The sequence below is a fragment of the Chenopodium album genome, chromosome 14 (assembly GCF_948465745.1).
Source record: "Chenopodium album chromosome 14, dcCheAlbu1.1, whole genome shotgun sequence".
Lineage (NCBI taxonomy): Eukaryota > Viridiplantae > Streptophyta > Magnoliopsida > Caryophyllales > Amaranthaceae > Chenopodium > Chenopodium album.
In genome coordinates this window covers 34,110,266-34,129,198 of record NC_137847.1, presented here as the reverse complement: position 1 = coordinate 34,129,198, position 18,933 = coordinate 34,110,266, and the positions used below count along the sequence as shown (strand labels likewise).

General features: G+C 36.6%; 1 pseudogene; it reads left to right on the top strand.

The window, feature by feature from the left end:
- Window positions 1-8,106: 8,106 nt before the first annotated feature.
- On the top strand, window positions 8,107-8,204 carry LOC145580409 (small nucleolar RNA R71; annotated as a pseudogene).
- Window positions 8,205-18,933: the final 10,729 nt, after the last annotated feature.

Sequence of the window (18,933 nt, the reverse complement as noted above, 5' to 3'; positions counted from 1 at the left end):
CACAAACTAGAGAAATAACAAGTAAAACTAAAGGAAAAGAAATAAAAGAGCTATAAAAGCGATTAATATCCATCCTAAAAGAGGCTAAATGAGTGCCATAAATGACACTCATCAATTCTCCAAAGCTAGAATTTTGTTCATCCTTGAGAAAAAACAAAAACAAGAATAAATAGGATGAAAAATTTTCTTCAAACAAGAAAAGGGAAAGAAAAAGATAAGAATGTACACTGAAACTCACTTTCGTATGAATCAATTATTTTTAGTTACAACAAGCCCTTTAAACCCCAAAGTCGCCAATGAGGACGAGTGAGGTCTCGTAAGGATATCCAAAGAGTTTAACCCATAACTCTTGAAGGTAAAAATTGAGGCAAATCATTAAAAAGAAAGTAAAATCAAAAATGAAAAATTCAAACGAATAGCTTTTGAAATGGACTTTTACAAATGATCAAATGCAAGTGAATAAACAACTTTCTATATAATAAGGGTATGCACGTTCTAAGCTAAGATATCCAAGGTTTATTGAAACATATAATATGCTAAGCATAGAGAACTAAAATACAATTCACCTTCATCTCAAATAATCTTACCACGTTCTCCCAACTAGTTTCAAATCCACCTCTAGTGAGAATCTCAATGATTCCTTGAAGGAACAGGAAAAGAAGATGTTTTAGGGCTACTCGACATCTTAATTATGCACACCGCTCCATAGGCTTGACTCACATCTCCCTCCATCGACTTTTGACTCAACAAAAAAGGTCAAAAGGTCTTGAGAAGGGTTGTAATATAAGGGCGAAAAGGGTAAAGGTTGGCTAAAATTTAAAATTTGGTGGTACACCTAAATTGTGAAGCAAAGGGTGATCAATCCTTAACACCATCATCAAGTAATCACCAAACAAAAACACCAACACCCCCAATCTTATTCAAAGCCAAAATCACAAACATATATACAAAAAGCGTAAGAACGCTTCCCCCCAAGCTAAAATGAAGCATTCTCCTCAATGCTTAAAATAGGAAGAAATATACTTACATCAAAATATTTTTGAACTTCTTCATTTTTCACAATTTTTAACTTTTTGCCAAAGCATTTGAATTTGCTTCGCTTTTTCTCATTTTTTTCTATTTTTCAATTTTTTCACTTTATTGCAATGTCCTCGCCTCTTTTAACTATGGACGGCTTTTTCAACTTGGCATTTGCCTTTATTCACAAAATATACATAAAACAAACTTGCTCACATTATAAGAACCAATATTCAAACTAATCCACCACCATCTCCAACAATAATGACCAGTTACTTCACAAAAACCAAGAATGGAAACAAGAATGAAACAAAAGGCTCAAAATCTAATGACATGGCTTGAAAAGAAGGTTTATGACTCAAATGGTTAGCAAGTAGGCAAATGAAAACCCAAAATAAAAAAATAGAAACTATCCTAGAAAAGTAAAAATCACCACCCCGAAGAGATGCCTTTGTCCTTCCTAAATGGCTCGGTCACGATCTCGAGAGACAAGAGTCAAGTTCTAGATAAAGCATACAATAGTCAAGGATCCATGTGCCGCTCATGATAAATATATGTAGAAGGAAAGAAAAGAATGAAGCCTCACATGGTTGTAGCAATAACTCACTATTAGTTTCAAATTCACCAAAAGGAGAGACTCCTACTTACCACAATCAATTAGAACCCGGCTTCAAGGTCCCGAAAGTTCTAAAGACACTACCTTAGCATACTCTATCCTAGAATCAACCAAACATACTCTCAAACCGTGCACACTAATACAACATAGGAAACCATTTATTCAAAACCAAAAGGTCGAATGGTATTATGTTCAAAACATGAGCATAACATGAAAAGAAAACGAAAAGAAAGCCTTAAAATCATATTTTTGTATTTTTGCATTTTTGAAAGAGAAAGGAAAATAGAAAAGAGAAAAAAAAGGAAAATAAAAGGAAAAGATAAAGAAAAGTGCAATGATGCATGCATGCCATATAAATCCCAATCGTCATACAAGCGGTCATTCGAAAACATCGCCAATGACCCAAACACCTATTGTGTTACAAAGCAAACATCCTCGAACCGTTCAACTCTTCCTAAACTAATCCTAATATATGCAAACAATGAAAGAAAAGAAAGAAATGAGAGAAATAAGAAAGATATCATCGAGTTATCCAAGCTAAGCTAATAAAATCGGGGGTAAAGAAAATATCACCTCCATGAAGCTCCAATCAAGCATTAGCATATATCGTCAAAACCAAGTGAGAATGAAAAATAGAAAATGGAACTACATACAAAGAAAAAGGTTAGTAATTTCAAAACAAAATAATAAGAAAGAAAAATCAAAATAAAAAGACAAAGCAGCAAAATTGAACTATTCTACAAAATAGCAAAATCAAAACAAAACAACAAAATAGCAAAAACAACAATACACTAAAGCTACAAGCATTTGGATTAAAGGGATTTGGATTCAAGGGTTTTGGATTTAGAGATTTGGATTAAAGGAGCAAAATCATCATCAACTTATCATCAAAGAGCAATCATCATCAAAATCTTCATTAAAAGATACTCAACAAGAAACACATGAGACACTCATGGAAAACAACACCACCCAACAACATCAATCATAAATCAAGACAAGCAATCACAAAGCATCAAGGCACTAAAAATCAAGGATATTCAACAACAACAAAATTGGCCACTAAGTTCCTTCCATAAGAATAATGTTCCCCCGAGCTAAACAAAAATACATCTCAACATCCCATCAATACAAAACAAAAGATAACATAATAAAAGGGATGGAGGAAAAAAACACAAAGAGGGGGAACTAGTTACCACTAGGTCCGGCATCATCATCGTTGTCCTCCCTATCATAGGATAACCTAGATGGGGGACCATAAGGATCCCATCCCTCGGTGTAGCCAAGTGGCCAACCATAATGGCCCTTAAAATAATCTTGTTGCCAAAAGGCCAAGAGAGTGAATTTCTCGGGCAACTCTAGTGGCAAAGGATGGGTGGGATCGACATAGGGGTAGTTAGGATCACCCCTTTAGTCGTTCCCACCAGGCACACGGTAATCACATGGTAATCATAGTTACCGTGTTCATTCGGGAAGGTGCGAATCTCGGTGTTGGACCTTTGAGGTCCTTAGCCAATATGGGTAGGTAGGCCTCCCATCACCCCCTCTAGACGGCACGGGGCCGATTTGAGGAGGGAAGTATGGGTAGTTAACCGTGGGGGTGATCTCCCTACGGTTAACACTAGCATCGTAAAGTTGTTGTTGGATGAACATACCTTGTTGCATTTCGGAGATGCCTCTCATTTGGTTGTAGATTGCCTCGAAGTCTTGATCATAAATCCCCTCCATTCGAACTTGCATGCCTTCATTTGGACACTCAAAGCTTCCATGTCGGGGTCGGAGAATTGATGTTGTTGTTGTTGAGGTTGAGGTTGTTGTTGTTGTTGTTGTTGTTGTTGTTGTTGTTGTTATTGATGATGATGTTGTTGGTATTGGCGCTCTTCATCGAGCACATCTTCCATATCATCATCATCACCAAAGAGGCGATTGATTTGGGGCACAAGCCATAACATTTGAAACATGCGGTGAAGAAAGGTCAAAGAGGGGTTGGGGAGGTAGCAATGATGCGCATTCCTCTTCAACCAATCAAATACCTCGTCATCATTGTTCTTTGCTAAGGGTTGAACTTGTTTGAGCTGAGCAATGTCGAGGTAGAGAGTGTTGGCTTCCCCCACCGGAGTACAAGAAGGGAGGTACCGACCAAAAACTAGCTTGGTAGGTAATCTAGTTATCATGCTACCACATTGAATATCCCCCGACTTCTTTCCATGCATGTCCATGCAATTCTTCAAGAAAATGTGCCCAAAGTTAACCCTTCCTCGCAACTCCTCTCTAGTTGCAATCCAAAGTTCCACCAACTCGGCCTTCGACATTTTACCCAAGTCTTGCTTTGGGAAGACCGAGTATCCCAAGAGCCGATGAAGAACACGAAGGCACGGTTGGAATATATCACTTGCTAGAAAGTAGTGAGTGGTGAACCCATTCAATCCCGAGATATCATGCCACCATGCATTTTAGGAAAACCCATCAAAGAACTCATGCTCGGGAAAGAGAATATCCGCCCCCAGATTGAAGTCAAGGGCCGCATTAAATTCGGCCAAAGAAATAGTCTTTCACTACATTGAAGAGTTGAAAAGAAATTTGAAAATCCTTATCACCAACCGGAGTGTAAGATAATGAAGCAAGAAACTCCCTAGTAGGCTCAAGGTAGGTTCGGTAACATGTGTTATCAAAGCTACCCAACCGGAGGTTATCAAACAAAACCCATAAGTCCTCATCGATCCCCAATTTAATCATACTCTCTCGATGATAATGTCGTGAGGGCTGTATGATTTGTTTTTTGAAGTCGGTAAAAAGTGGTTTGTGGTTTGGATTAGCAAATCGTGTTTTTGGTAATGGTAAAGGATCATTGTTCGGTTGTGTTTGAGATGAGGGTAAATTTCTGGGTAAGGGTTCCTCAATTGTTACTTGTGTTTTTCTCTTTTTGGAGGTGAGGGCTTTCATGATTTTCAACATTTTTGCTTCACAAAGATTATAACAAAAATTCAATCACAAACTCCTCTATCAACCACAATCACAAAATCAACCACAACACTACCATACCACTTTTAAGCAAACCACCACTCAATCACCAAGCTTACTACCAAGAATTCCAATTTTCAATCTTCTTCAAAGAGCCACCAAATTTAACAATCATGCTATACAATCAACAACAACACAATGTGAGGCAATTTCAATCAACAAAAAACAAATATGAGCATCCAAATTATCCAAACAATTATCATATTCAACAAAATTAATACTACTACTATTCACAAGTATGAATAATCAAATTCTCACTACAAATTGATGTAATAATGCAAAATAAAGGTAGAGAAGATGATTAAACCATACAAGAAGCAAATTTGACCAACTTTCGAGCTCTAAAATCCACCAAAACGAAAAACCCCAATTAGCTCTTCAATAGAGGAAAGAGAATGGAGGAAAGTAGTATGTATTTTGGTGAAATTGATGAAATTTGAGTAGAAATTTGGTGATTTTGTGAGGAATATGAGGATTTGAGTGAAGGATTTGAAGTATTAAGGTTAGGGTTTTGTGGGTAGAGCGAATAGGGGTGCGGACGAGGGTGAGTTTATGAGGGAAGAAAGGAGAAAGAAAAAGAAATAGCCTCAGTGCTGGGAACCTACGCGGCCGCGCAGTGGGGGTGCGCACCCGCACCCCTGCTGCTTCTCTTCTTGCCTTGCTTCTTCTCTTAGTGCGTTCGACTATGGGCTCTATGCATCTTTATCATCCCGGGATTATTGAACCCACTAAACACATCAGTCTCAAAACGCCTTGACAATGGGTTCAACATCCCAAATTAATGAGAGCACCATAATGAACCCACCAAGCACAAATTCCCTTCTCATTTAAGCACAAATTTTCCCAATCTTACCTCCTTGATTACCTTACCCTTATAACTTGAATTTCAAGAAAATCGAGCATAATCTCATCATTAATCACGAAACTCCTTCCCATTATGCTCATGCTTTCTGAAGGGATCCGATTCCCATGAAAACAACCTATAAATCCAAACACAAAACAAGTGAAATAAAGAAAAGCAATTAAAAGAAAAATAAGAAAAATAGAATCAAAAGAAAAGGTTAGAAAACCGGGTTGCCTTCCGAGAAGCGCTTGCTTAAGGTCCTAAGCTCGACCGTTCCTCCAAATCACGGAGGGTCAAAGAAAACCACTTTGTCCAAAGCGGTAGAGGGATCAAACTTCATGCCATTCCTTGGAAAATCCACTTCCTTGTTGGATGCATTCTCTTGTTTTGAAAATTCCAACTCAAGCTTGCTTTGTTTCAATTTCATTTTCTTCTTCATTAAAGCTCTCTTTTTCTTCTTTTTCTTCTTGCTCCTTGTAGTGGACGACTTTGCACCATCAACACATTTGGAGTCATCTTCAACCTCTCTTGGATAGAGTTCAAATCATGAAGGTATATCAATCACATCCTCATCCACAAGCTTTGAGGACTCCATGTTATCTTCACTAACCGTCTTGCTTTCAACATTTAAAGGAACATCATCACAAGCTTCAAGAACATCGATAGTAGAAGACACAAACATGCATACATTATCATTGGAACGAGGTGAATTGATACACATAATTCCTTTTACAAAAGACAAAGATTCATGCATTGACTTTACCTCAAAACTCGCCTTATTATTACCAACACGCAATGTAATAAGGCCACCTTTCACATCAATCAAAGCTCCCGAAGTAGCTAAGAATGGTCTCCCTAAGATGATAGGTATATTGTCATCTTCCGCAATTTCAAGCACAATGAACTCAACGGGAATTGTAAACTCACCTATCTAGAGGGGGGCATCCTCAACTCTTCCCTTAGGAAACTTAATAGAACGGTCGGCCAATTGTAAGGTCGTGTTGGTTAGGAGAAGCTCACCTAGCTTAAGCTTCTTAAAAACGGAATAAGGCATTATGCTAACACTAGCACCAAGATCACAAAGAGAATTTTGAAACATTTTTCCATTAATCTTGCAAGGGATTGAAAAATTACCCGGATCATTCATCTTTTCAGGTAAATCATTGTGAATTAAAGCACTACAACACTCCTCAACTTTCACCGAGTCAACTTCATTACACTCTCTCTTGCCACTCAAAATTTCCTTAAGGAACTTAGAATATCTTGACATTTGTGTCATAGCTTCGGTAAAAGGGATAGAAAGATGAACTTCCTTAAGCATATCATGAAATCTCCCAAATTGCTCATCAATCTTGTTTCTCAAAAACTTTTGGGGATATGGAAGTTTGGGTTTGATCACATCCTCATGCAATTTTTCATCAATTTTCTCTTCCTCTTTGGCATCTTCTCACATGAATTACTCACCTTCTCACCCTCCTTACTCTTTCTAGAAACACTCTCTTCAAGCACTTTACTACTCCTTGTGGTGATAGAATACACCGGTTTCTTAGGATCAACTCCTTGAGAGGGAAAAGAAGTAGGGCTAGCACTCTCTTTAAAGGTGTTTGCTAATTAGGTTATTTGTGTTTCAAGCATTTTGTTGTGTGTCATCATCTCATTGAAATTATTGTCACTCACCGACATATAAGTGTTCAAAATCTTGTTCTCAATGATTTCTCCTAAATTAGTCCCAGAAGATGAAGGTTGGGCATAGGAATTGTCACCATTACCTTGATTTCTTGGAGTAAATCCGGGTGGGGGTCCCCTTTGATTGTTGTTTTGAAAATTACCCTGATTTTGGTTGCTCTAATTAACCCGATTTTGATTTTGGCCATTGTTTTGGTGATGGTTACCATAGCCTTGGTTTTGAATTTGGTTTCCATACCCTTGACCTTGACCTTGATTATTATAGCCTTGATTGTTATAGTTGCCTCAGAAATTTTGATTTCCTTGGTTCCTATAACCACCATTTTGGTTATAATTATCAAAGTTCCCTTGTTGGTGAAAATTTCTATTCCCAAAATTCCTTTATCCATCAAATCTTTTCCCATTGTTATTGTTTGAAACAAAGTTCACTTGTTCACATTCATTGTTATCAACATCATCACAATTATCAAAAGCATGTGGACAATTAGAAGCATCATGGTCATATGATCCACATCCATCACAAAACAAACATCCATTTGACATATTGTTTGAAGTAGAAGGAGGAGAAGAGTTAGAAGATGTACCTCTCCTCTTATTGTGGGAGGGAAGAATTGGTGCTTGTGATGAAGCACTCTCAAGCTTTGCTTTAATTGAGGTCATCTTCTTTCCCAAGTTTGAAATTTGTGAGGATAATTAGTTGATGGCATTGAGATGGTCGATTGAATACACCGTAGAACCACTCTTGCTTGTCGACTCTCTCTCACCTTCTTTCCAATCCATGTGATACCTTACCACATCTTCAATTAATTCCACAACCTCATCCTCCGTTTTGTTCATGATATGGCCTCCGGCACCGACATCTAAGAAAGATCTTCCTTGAGGGCTTAGATCTCCATAGAATATTTGGATGGTTTGATAGGTGGGAATCCCATGATGTGGGCACTCTCTTTGGTATTCCTTATACCTCTCCCATGCCTCATAAAGACTTTCATTGGGCTTTTGCTTGAAGCTTTGAATGAGAGCTCTTGCTTTGGCCGTCTTCTTTTGTGGTTAGAACCGAGATAGAAACTCCTTAGTCTCTTCATCCCATGTCCTCAAAGAGTTTGGTTTCACCTCTTTATCCAACCACTCTAAAGCACGTCCAATAAGAGAAAAAGGGAAAATTTTAAGTCGAATGAACTCTTGAGTAACCCCATTCATCTTGATGGTATTACTATACTTCTCAAACTCCTAAAGATGGTTGAGGGGACTCTCATGCTTGGCTCCACTAAATTGACGCCTCTCTATCTAAGTAATCATTGTCGGTCTTATCTCGAAGTCATTTGCTAGTGTCGTAGGAGGAGAAATTCCGCTATCAAATCTATAAGCTCCCGGAGTTCCCAACTCCTTCAATGCTACTCTTGGATTAGCACCCATGCTTTCTCGTTCTTCTTATTCTTCTTGATGGTCTTCCTCTCTTGAAGGACTCGAGCTTGAGGAACGGTTAGCAACCCTTATCTTTGTTATGGTCCTCTTAATTTCCGGATCAAATGGCACTAAATTTCGATCTCCTCCTACGCATACAAATCTCAAAGGAAAATATTAATAGCATGACTACAAATGTAGCCTAAAAGAAAGAAAATCTTTTTGTATTTTTCAAATAAAATGGAATAGACTCAATCAACAATAGCAAATAACCATGCCATTTCCCAGCAATAGCGCCTTTGACAAGAGAAAAACCTAGGTCGTCAAGTTCTAAGACTCCCCCCAATCAAACCAAATTTATAACCAAACCCAACCCTAAGTATAGGGGTAAGTCCGGGTCGAACCCAAGGGAATGAGGTATAAGCTAAGATCTCTAATTAAGCTATTCCGAAATTTTAATTGGTTGGGTCTAAACAATCAAATCAACACAATAAAAGCTAATAATAGAAATCAATATCAAAGTACTAGGGATTTAGGATCCACATGCATTCATGATAAACATGCTAATTTGTCAGGAAATTGATCAATCAAGCAATGCGAGGGAAAACGGTATTTGCAATCAAAATCACTTGAAGAGCTATTTCCTAGGCTCAAGCTAGTGGTCTCTACGAATGACATTCAAAGGAAAATCGTAAACAAGATCAAACGATAATAATAGCTTCCAAATCAATGTGTCGTATCATTGAAACTATTCAATTTAGCTTGATAATCAAGGTTAGCTACTCCTCGTCAAATCAAACACATGCACAAATTCCATCAACCAATTTAATCACATTATCCAATCAAACAAAACCCCCAAATTAGCAATAGCTTATCATTCATACATGCTTCACCACATCCCTAGCAAAGGAACTACTCACTACACATTGTAAAGTTGAAAAGCATAACTAAACTAATCATCAATTTAATCATCAACATTATAATCAAAATATCAACAACCAATCAAACAATCTATAGAAATTCAACAATATATCAAAGATCAAACACTAAAATTGCATAAAAGAGAAAGGAATTCTTGCAAAACTTTGATAATTATCAAGGTGAATGAAGATCAAAAGGTAGCAATCATCAATTACCAATTTTCTCTTTCTAAAATCTAAGAATAAAGTTTCCCAAATCTTGAGCTTCTCTCTCTAAAACTAGTCTAATTCTTCTTGTTTCTATTCCTTGTTCTCTAAAAAGAGGAAAAATATATATATAGTAAAACTAACAAAGGAGAAGTTGGTTAGACGTCCAAAAAGAACCCTAATAGGCACGCCCTCTCCTCATCATGCGCGACCGCGAAGAAATGGGTACGAAACGGGGGGAGAAGAGTTGTGCGGCCGCACATTACACTTGCGCTACCGCGCCCTTGCCCTGTGCGCCTTTGTGCGAGCCCGCGCCTGGGATCAAGGAGCCCCTTCTCGTGCATCCGTTGATGCTTCCGTGCGCTCCACTTGATGCATTTTGGGGGTGGTAGTTTCCAAAGGCCTCCACGGTGAGTTCAACATCATAGAGACCGGCTTGCATATTGAGCCTTACAAATCCCAAGAAAAAGCCATTGAGCTCCTTGAACATCACCAATCTCCTGAAATTAAAGAATAGCAACAAATAAAGGATGAAAGGAAAAATAAATTATGAAATGCAAGAAAACGGGAAAACAACTAAGGAAAACACAAACTAGAGAAATAACAAGTAACACTAAAGAAAAAGAGATAAAAGAGCCATAATGGCAATTAATATCCATCCTAAAAGATGCTAAATGAGTGTCATAAATGACACTCATCACCTCCATTATTGGTCAAGTTCAGTATTTAATCTTGGAGTGCTTAAATACATATTAATACATATCATAAACCAACCCAATTCCTAGCCCATTTTGCTAAACCATAACTTACTTTCCACTTTTCGTGTCCACATCACAAAACCGAGCTAATATGATTTTTTGGACCTATACTTTTGATCCAAATATTATTTGGTTGGATAGGCCTTTCAATAGATTTCCAACGATATATCATAACACTAATTCCGATTTAAAACGGAGAAGATATGAGTAAAGCACTAAACTCGGCCCAAAACCGACACGCTTTCACTAAAACGGCCATATCTTATAATCTAAAAAAAATTTTGACCTGATTTTAATTGGTTTGGAAATTAGACTTGATAAGCTTTCCAATGATATATTATATTCCTTTTTTCAAGTTACAGATCAAAAGTTATCATAGTTTTAAAAACGCGTAAAAACTTGATTTGTCGCGCCACGATGTTTGGTGACGTGTCACGGCATTGTGTACCGTGTCACGGTATTTCACACCATGACACGGTGTTTTTATAGGGTTTTTTGTCTTCGCAGCCCTTCACTTCTAGGGTTCCGTGCTTCACCCTACGCATTTTCTCTATAAATACGAACCTAATTTCCTCAGTTTCGGGGCACCAAAAATCATCCTCTCTTCCTCTCTTATACATCAAATCATTCTCTCTTCTCTCTTCTATGTTCTAGCATAATACTAGCCTTCCCTATTCTTTCATAATACTTCCCCTAAAGCACTCTAAGGAGTCCAAACACCCGAAGTTCTATACTTAAACCAAGGCGTGGAAGGTAGAATTAACTGAGGGTTTGGACCAAATCAACTCTACTTTTTATTTAATTTAATTTCAATTTGATTTATATTTTTATTGAAGTTACTAACAGTTTAATCATGATGTAGCAATTCAAGGAAACGCAAAAAGTGCGTAATTAATCACTTAATTACTCTTACTTTTATTCTTTATTGAGTATAATGATTAGGGTTATGATTTAATTTGACTAATGTTATTATTGTTAAATTGTTTCCTATGTTAATGTTGATTTTATTATATTTGTTAATCACCATATTGCATGTTTAAAGGGAATATGTAATTGAAAAATCATGACTAATAAGATAATTTGGATAACCAGTTTAGGATCCTTTTTAAATCTTGTTGTTTAATCAAGTGATCACGAATATTTTAGAATTATATGTTGCATTATTATTCAACCAATTTAGCATAAAAATAGTTCAAATTGAATATTTTGTTTGTATGCATTTCAGATCGCAGGAATCATTTTTCACAATAAGAATCGAGTAGAGGCCAATATGGGCGAATGTGACTCCATGACTCACTTCGTACCATCATCCCCGATCCTCCTTTTGTGGTTCCGGATCATATGGAGTTAATAATTTCATGGATTATGAATGGGGTGTAACCTTCATAGGTCAATCGTTATTGCCTTTCGATGTCCCTTAATCGTGGTTGCCTTTTATGATCCGTGAACGGTTCACAAGTTCCTTAAAAACTTGTTGGCGGATCCCTACTTTATTTGTCCCTAGTCGTTGTCCCTAATCGTATATGTCAATTCCCACTTCCTATGAGTGCCAAGCATATTCATAACATGCTTACGTAAGCGCGCTTCGAATGACACCTACACATATCCATATCCGTTGGATCCTACAGATCCGGGTCTAAAACGGGTCATGAACGGATCCTTCACATATTACTAATTTGGTGCAAAAATTACAGCTAAATAAAATTAAAAAAAATATGCATTTTAATTACCAGATTGTATTATTAACAAAAATAAAAAATCAAGCAACTTAAAATTCACGAATTTAGTTCAACATAACCGGATTACAAAATTAGTCAAAGTACAACTGAAATAGTTTCTATAATTAAAATTACATTAGTAGTATTGAGTAATATGACCACAAAAAAATTCACGAATTAACATGAACATAAATTCATTCGAGTACAAAATTCAGATATGGAGAAGGGGGCTTGATATTGGTATGCCAAAGAGATGAGGATGCATTACCGAAATGTTGATTTGGTCAATTTCGCCTGAGAAATATTAAAGAAAGGGAGAGCAAGGTTGCCTGAGTATTGATGTCGGCTGCTAGACTTCCTTGTTTAGGGTAGAGAGAGAAAGAGTTTCCTTTAGGGTTTAGGGGGGCAGAAGAAATAAGATATATAGAAATAAGGGTTGGGAGAAGTTGTATGATTGTTGGAGTGTTAGGTTTGAGTTAGACTAGTGGGCTTGGGATTACTTATATGGGTTACATTTTAGTATAATATTTTTGTTAAAAAGGGTAAACGGATCTGGATACGGATATTTCATTTGGACCCGTACCCATATCCGTTTTTAGCACAGGATCCAGATCCGACTCGGATCCGTCGGGTCCAGATTTGGAAGATCATTATCCATGAAGAACGGATATGGATCCACGGACCCGGATCGGATCCAGATCCATTGTCATCCCTTCCTAGAAGAGATAATGTTATGAATAATGGGAGCGATAATGGGAAGATGCAAATCACGATTGAAGACATTCAAGAGGAGGATGATTTCAGGAATTCATCATTAATTTGTTATGTGCTGAGTTCTAAACCTCCTTATAATGTCATTAATGGGTTTGTTTGAAGAATTTGGGGGAAGTTTGGTGTAGAGAAGGTTGCTACGACTGATAGAGCAACTACAAGTAAAGTGAAGCTAGATTATGCCATGATTATGATTAAGGTACAATTCAATGTTTAGATCCCCGATGTTGTGGAATTCTTGGATGAAACTGGGAAGAATGTGACACAAAAAGTAATGTATGAATAGAAATCAGTGATATGCAAGGAGTGTGGAGGGATGGGACACTTGGCAGACCATTGTCCTAATCATATTATATGAGCAAGAAAATAGAAGCAAGCTTATACCAAAAAGGTGTGGAGGCCTTTTTAAGAAGAATGTGGTGACTAAATAATGTTGATCACGTCATGAACTATGATGATACTGGCCATGATAAGTCTATAGGAGCTGGTGAGGGGGTGATGATGATGAGAATACAGGTATAATACAAGATAAGGTGAAGGTCACAAGACAAAAGCAAAGTAGTGTGAGTGGAGTAGGTTTAGTGTGTTGGAAGGTATGAAGGAGGGGGTATGCTCACACATTATTAATGGATAAGTGGGGTTTTTGGAATGTGTGTGATGTGCTTTAGTTTCTTAAACAACATAGGTTAGGCCTCTTTGGGACTGTTGAGGATAAGGTGAAGGCAAGAAATTTTGGGAAAGTCTTTTCTAGATTTGGGAATTACTATAGTAGCTAACTATGCAAAGCATGCTGCTGGGATAATTTGGGTGATCTGGTTACCTCATATCTTTGATGTTAATGTTTCAAAGATAGAGGCTCAGTTAATCCATATGCAAGTTGTTCACAAAGCTTCAGGCTATGCTTTTGATTGCTCCTGGGTGCGTGTATGGTTTTAATGATCTTGCTCTAAGAGAAACTCTATGGGATCAGATTAGGGATGTAATTCAAAGCAAAAGTAATTCCTAAAACCACTAACTATATTAGATAGGGAAGTAGGGTCGAATCCATAGGGAAACAATGTTCTTTTATTCCTAATAAATTATTATAATCTAAATTATTAAGTAACCAATGTGATTTTATGTTAATTAATTAAAGGAACTAATCAAATTAACGTGATTCAGAATTATAAGAATAACAATAAATAAAACTGTAGGGTATGGGTTCACCAATAAACAATATTACGCAATGAAAGACAACAATCAATTATCAATGCATAAATTAACCAGATTATAAGGGGCTTTCGCTACGTATGATAATCACATAATTAATCTAGCGGTATTAAATCGCATCTCTCGAATCTTGACTTGACCATTTATAAATTAACATGCCTATTGAAACTAAGCCTAAACATCAATTCTCATCTCCCGAATCTCGAATCAATATTGCATAACTCATACAATTAAACCAACGCTAATCTAATTGCATAGCATTATATCAATCAATAGGAAATTAACCCAAAACATTAACAATCAATAATAATAAATCAGCCCTTCATATTAATCATGGATCCCCAAGAACCCTAAAATAAAACTACTCGTGCATAACTGAAACTAAACTAATCAAAGCAATTAAATTAAGTGTAACTAAAACAATAATAATAAAACTAATATGAAAACAATCAAATTAAACTATAGTCAAAACAAAGAAGCAAACATTATTCCTATAAAAAATGAAACAAAACCACAGTCACGAAAATTCATCAACTAGAAGAAAAACTAAATAAGCTAAATTATGAAACTCACTAAAAGTTGTGTAAAGTATTTACAACCCGTTCTTTTACAAAACATAATTTCCAGCATTTAGTAACTAAAGCAGAACAGAATTTGAACAACTGGTCATCTAATACAGTTTCCAAAGCTGGGAAGACTTTTCTCATATAGAGTAATTTGGAAGCTTTACCTTCCTTTTCAATGTCCACAACCCGCCTTCCTAAAAGTATTGCTACCTCATTAGATCAGATTAATAGAAAATTTTTTTGGAAATAGTCTCCACCAAAAAATGGAATCCCCGTGATTTCTTGGCCTGGGATAAAATTTGTCAGCCCAAAAGTTATGGTGGTTTAGGCTTGCGTAAGACTAAAGCTGTGGATTTGGCTTTTTTAACCAAGTTAGGATGGAAAATAATCTCAGACCCAAATAACCTTTGGGTACGTTCGGTCACCGCAAATTATCTCACTAAACAAACCTTTTTTGAGTATAAGCCTCGGCCGAAGGACTCTTGGATTTGGAGAACAATTCTCCAAATCTGCCCTCTTCTTCTTAAAGGACTTTGTTGGAAAATTGGTAACGGCGCTAGTGTTCTTTTCTGGTTAGATAATTGGTGCTCTTCTGAAAATATTATTTCTATGTTAAATTTAGATATTTCATATATCCATAATCTCTCACTATGGATCATTTTATTACGGACTTTAATGAGTGGGATGTTACGGCCCTATCCCTTCTTGTTCCTATTAATTTAGTCCAAATTATTCAAGGTATCCCTCTTCCTTCCTCGTCTATCCAAGATGGACCTTGCTGGGGTTTGTCTAACACAGGAGATTTTACTGTAAAATCTGCTACTTGGTTAGCCCATAACATATCTTCCCACACTAAGTGCGAATTTGCTTGGATTTGGAAATTAGATATCTCTCCAAAATTGAAAATTTTTGTTTGGCAAATTCTTCATAACGCTCTTCCTACTAGAGCTAATCTTGCTCATTGTTAGTTGGACATTCCCAGTACATGTCCTTTATGCAATTTCCATGTTGAAACACTGGATCATCTGTTCCTTTCATGTTTGTTTACGAAACATTTTTGGACTGCTAACCCTACTACTAATTGGCTAGGTCATGTTCCTCTTCATAATAATTTTTATCATCTTTTTAGAATTTTGCGTGGGAATCTTTCTTTTTCTGTGATTAAGATTATTACTTCTATGTGGAGTATTTGAAAAACTAGAAACTCAATTGTCTTTCAGAACATGAATTTCTCTTCTACGGCTATCTTATCCTGTGCCCAAAACATCTTTCATGAATGGAAGTTGCGCTCTTATTTGGATTCTATGGATAATCAGTTAGCTCCTTCTACTTCTTATGCTAATTCTCGGACCATTTGGATTTCCTGGTCTCCTCCTCATCATGGTGTTGTTAAGATAAATTTTGATGGCTTTGTTCGTGGTGCCTCAGATGTTGGAGGTGTAGTTATCAGAGACCACTTAGGTAATCATATTTGTAGTCGGTCTTAAAATATTAGCACAAGTACGCCTCTTATTGCTGAGGCTACTGCCCTTCGTAATGGCCTTCTACTTTCACGGTCCCACAGTTTTTCCCATATTTTTATTGAAGGGGATAACTTACTTATAATTAATATTTTTCAGGGTAAAGCTCAGTGCCCGTGGAAGGGGATAACTTACTTATAATTAGTATTTTTCAGGGTAAAGCTCAGTGCCCGTGGAAGATTCAGTTACTCCTGGAAGATGTTAAGGAGCTCCTTCGTCTCTTTTCTTCCGTTGAGTCCAAGAACATCTATAGAGAGGGCAATAAAGCAGCAGATTATGTTGCTTCTTTAGGTCATTTCATGCAAACGCACCAGGATATTGATCCTTTTTTTAGATAGTAAATTTTCTTTTTTAATTGCTTCAGATAGGTTGGGTTACAGTCTTGAGAGAAGACTATCCTAACTTCTTGTATTTTTCCTTTAAAAAAATTTAAAAAAATAAAAAATAAAACGCTAAAAGTTGCGTAAAGAAACTGAAACTAAAAAGCTAAAGTTAACTCCTAACAAAACTATCAAATCCCACATAAACTAAAACTCAAGAATAGCTTGCCTAACCCCAATAATATTCCATCCTTTTATAATGATAATAACCCAAAAACACTATTAGTCTAGTAGCTAAAGTAAGGCCCAAGGAAAAGGCACGTCCAGCAGTTAATTATTCATCTGATCGGGCCCGATTTCTTGGATTTGTTACATGGACTTTCTTGACTTGAGTCCAACTCCTTTATAGTGCTTGGTTCGTTAATCCATAACAGTAATATAGATCTTTATCTTCTCTAATCGAGCCCTTATTCACTAAGTTAAATTTCTTTAACTCGGTCTTAGGCTTTAATATACGATCATAAAATATGTTCCGACTCTAATATTTTCTAGTGGCTCAATAAGATTGGGAATTATTATAAATATGCAAATTCCTACAAAATAATACCAACTCAACAAAAACACTAGAAAACGTATATTAGTAATAAAAATAGCTCCGCATACCTCAAATAAGCACAAATATGACCGTAGGACGGGGAATAAAAATATATATAAAATAGATTCATCAAACTCCCCCAAGCTAAATCTTTACTTGTCCCTAAGCAAAGCAATGAATAAATAAATCAATACTTCACCCCAAATAAATTTTGTTTATGTCTTATGGACTTTGGGGCTTATCATCCAGATGTAAGAATAATAGGATGTGCGCATGTGGTAGTCCCCTTTTCTGAAATTTAATGGTATATACCACTACATAAGTAAAAAAATTGTTAGCTTTCATCTTTTCTGTGTAGTATTATTTTACTCAGAATTAAGGTTAAGGTACTACATTCTATTGTCCTCCCAAAATGTTCTCTTGCAATCAAATCACGTACTAATGCATCTAGCTTGATTTTAAATACGCGAAATACAACGTTTGGTCGGTCTCTTATCATTGACCTAGTATTTCTACTAAGAATTATGTAATTTCTGGCCACTTTGGATTGTAAGTAAATGTTATGAATAGATTTGGTGGTTCACCCCATCGGCAAATGGCCATAATGGCCATTATATCATTGTAGTTTTCCACCATGTATCTAGGCCTAGTAGTGAAGGAGGATGGAAAGAAAACTTGTTGTAGTTTTCCACCATGGAAACAACATCGATCAATCCACAAAACACTTCTTTTCTTATTGTTTTCTGGTTAAGACAAACATAATCTAACCTCATCACTTCTTACATGCATGTGAATGCATCCACAATCAATTGCTGGCACAAACAACCGCAAAGAATGAGATTGCAAGCCTCATTTAATCTTTCCATCAAGTGGAAAGCATAATATTCGCGCATTGGACTTTTTTTTGTTTCTTACGCGTTGTTAACTCTGCATCTCGGTGTGGGATGTCAATTCTATAGCCATCTTCTCCACATGGAATAAAAGTGGCTATGGTAAAGCTATGAAATTGGGGTGGTTTTCTGATATCCTTCGAAGTCCGTGACGCTTTTCTTCAACTATGACATCTCGTTGACCTCCTTCACTTTCTCCATTTCCCACAATCAAAGCTGCAATTAAGTTCATTATTGGACGTTATATTGTATTGTCTACCATCCTTTGAACGTGTTCTAATCAGGCCAACTGAAATAGGTTGCATTTCAACATTAGATAATCGCTCCCTGGCCATTTCGAAAACTTTTGCAAGTTGATTGTTCTCATGTAACATTTTTTACTGTCCATAAACTATTTTAGGGTCAAGGTCGGTTGCTACTAGTGAGTTAATTATATTCTGAATTTCATTGTCATTAGTGTCGTGCACATAGAGTTGGGTGATCTAGGTTGCTTCCCATTTTGTGGTAACAAAGATCCAATAGTGTTGTCCACATTGTCTCCCATTGACGTGAATGCAAATATAGAATTGTAAGTTCTTAATGCATTCCTTGAACCTTGTTGAGAGTGACCCAATATTAGGATCGAGAAGCGACTAGTCTTGTGGTTCGATAAGCAATGGGAGTATAACCTTCCCTTTTTGACAACATATGTTGTATTTCGGGTAGTCATGTTTCTTTTCTCTTTTAACTCTTTCCTCTATCAAAACCTTTGCACCTTAATCTCGACACGTGTTTTTTGGGCCACCAAAGTTTCTGTTTTGTGAATTTTCCTTTTAGTGAATTTTCCTTTTAAGAAGTCATATAGGAGTGACAAAGTTAGGTTAAAAGTGTTTTA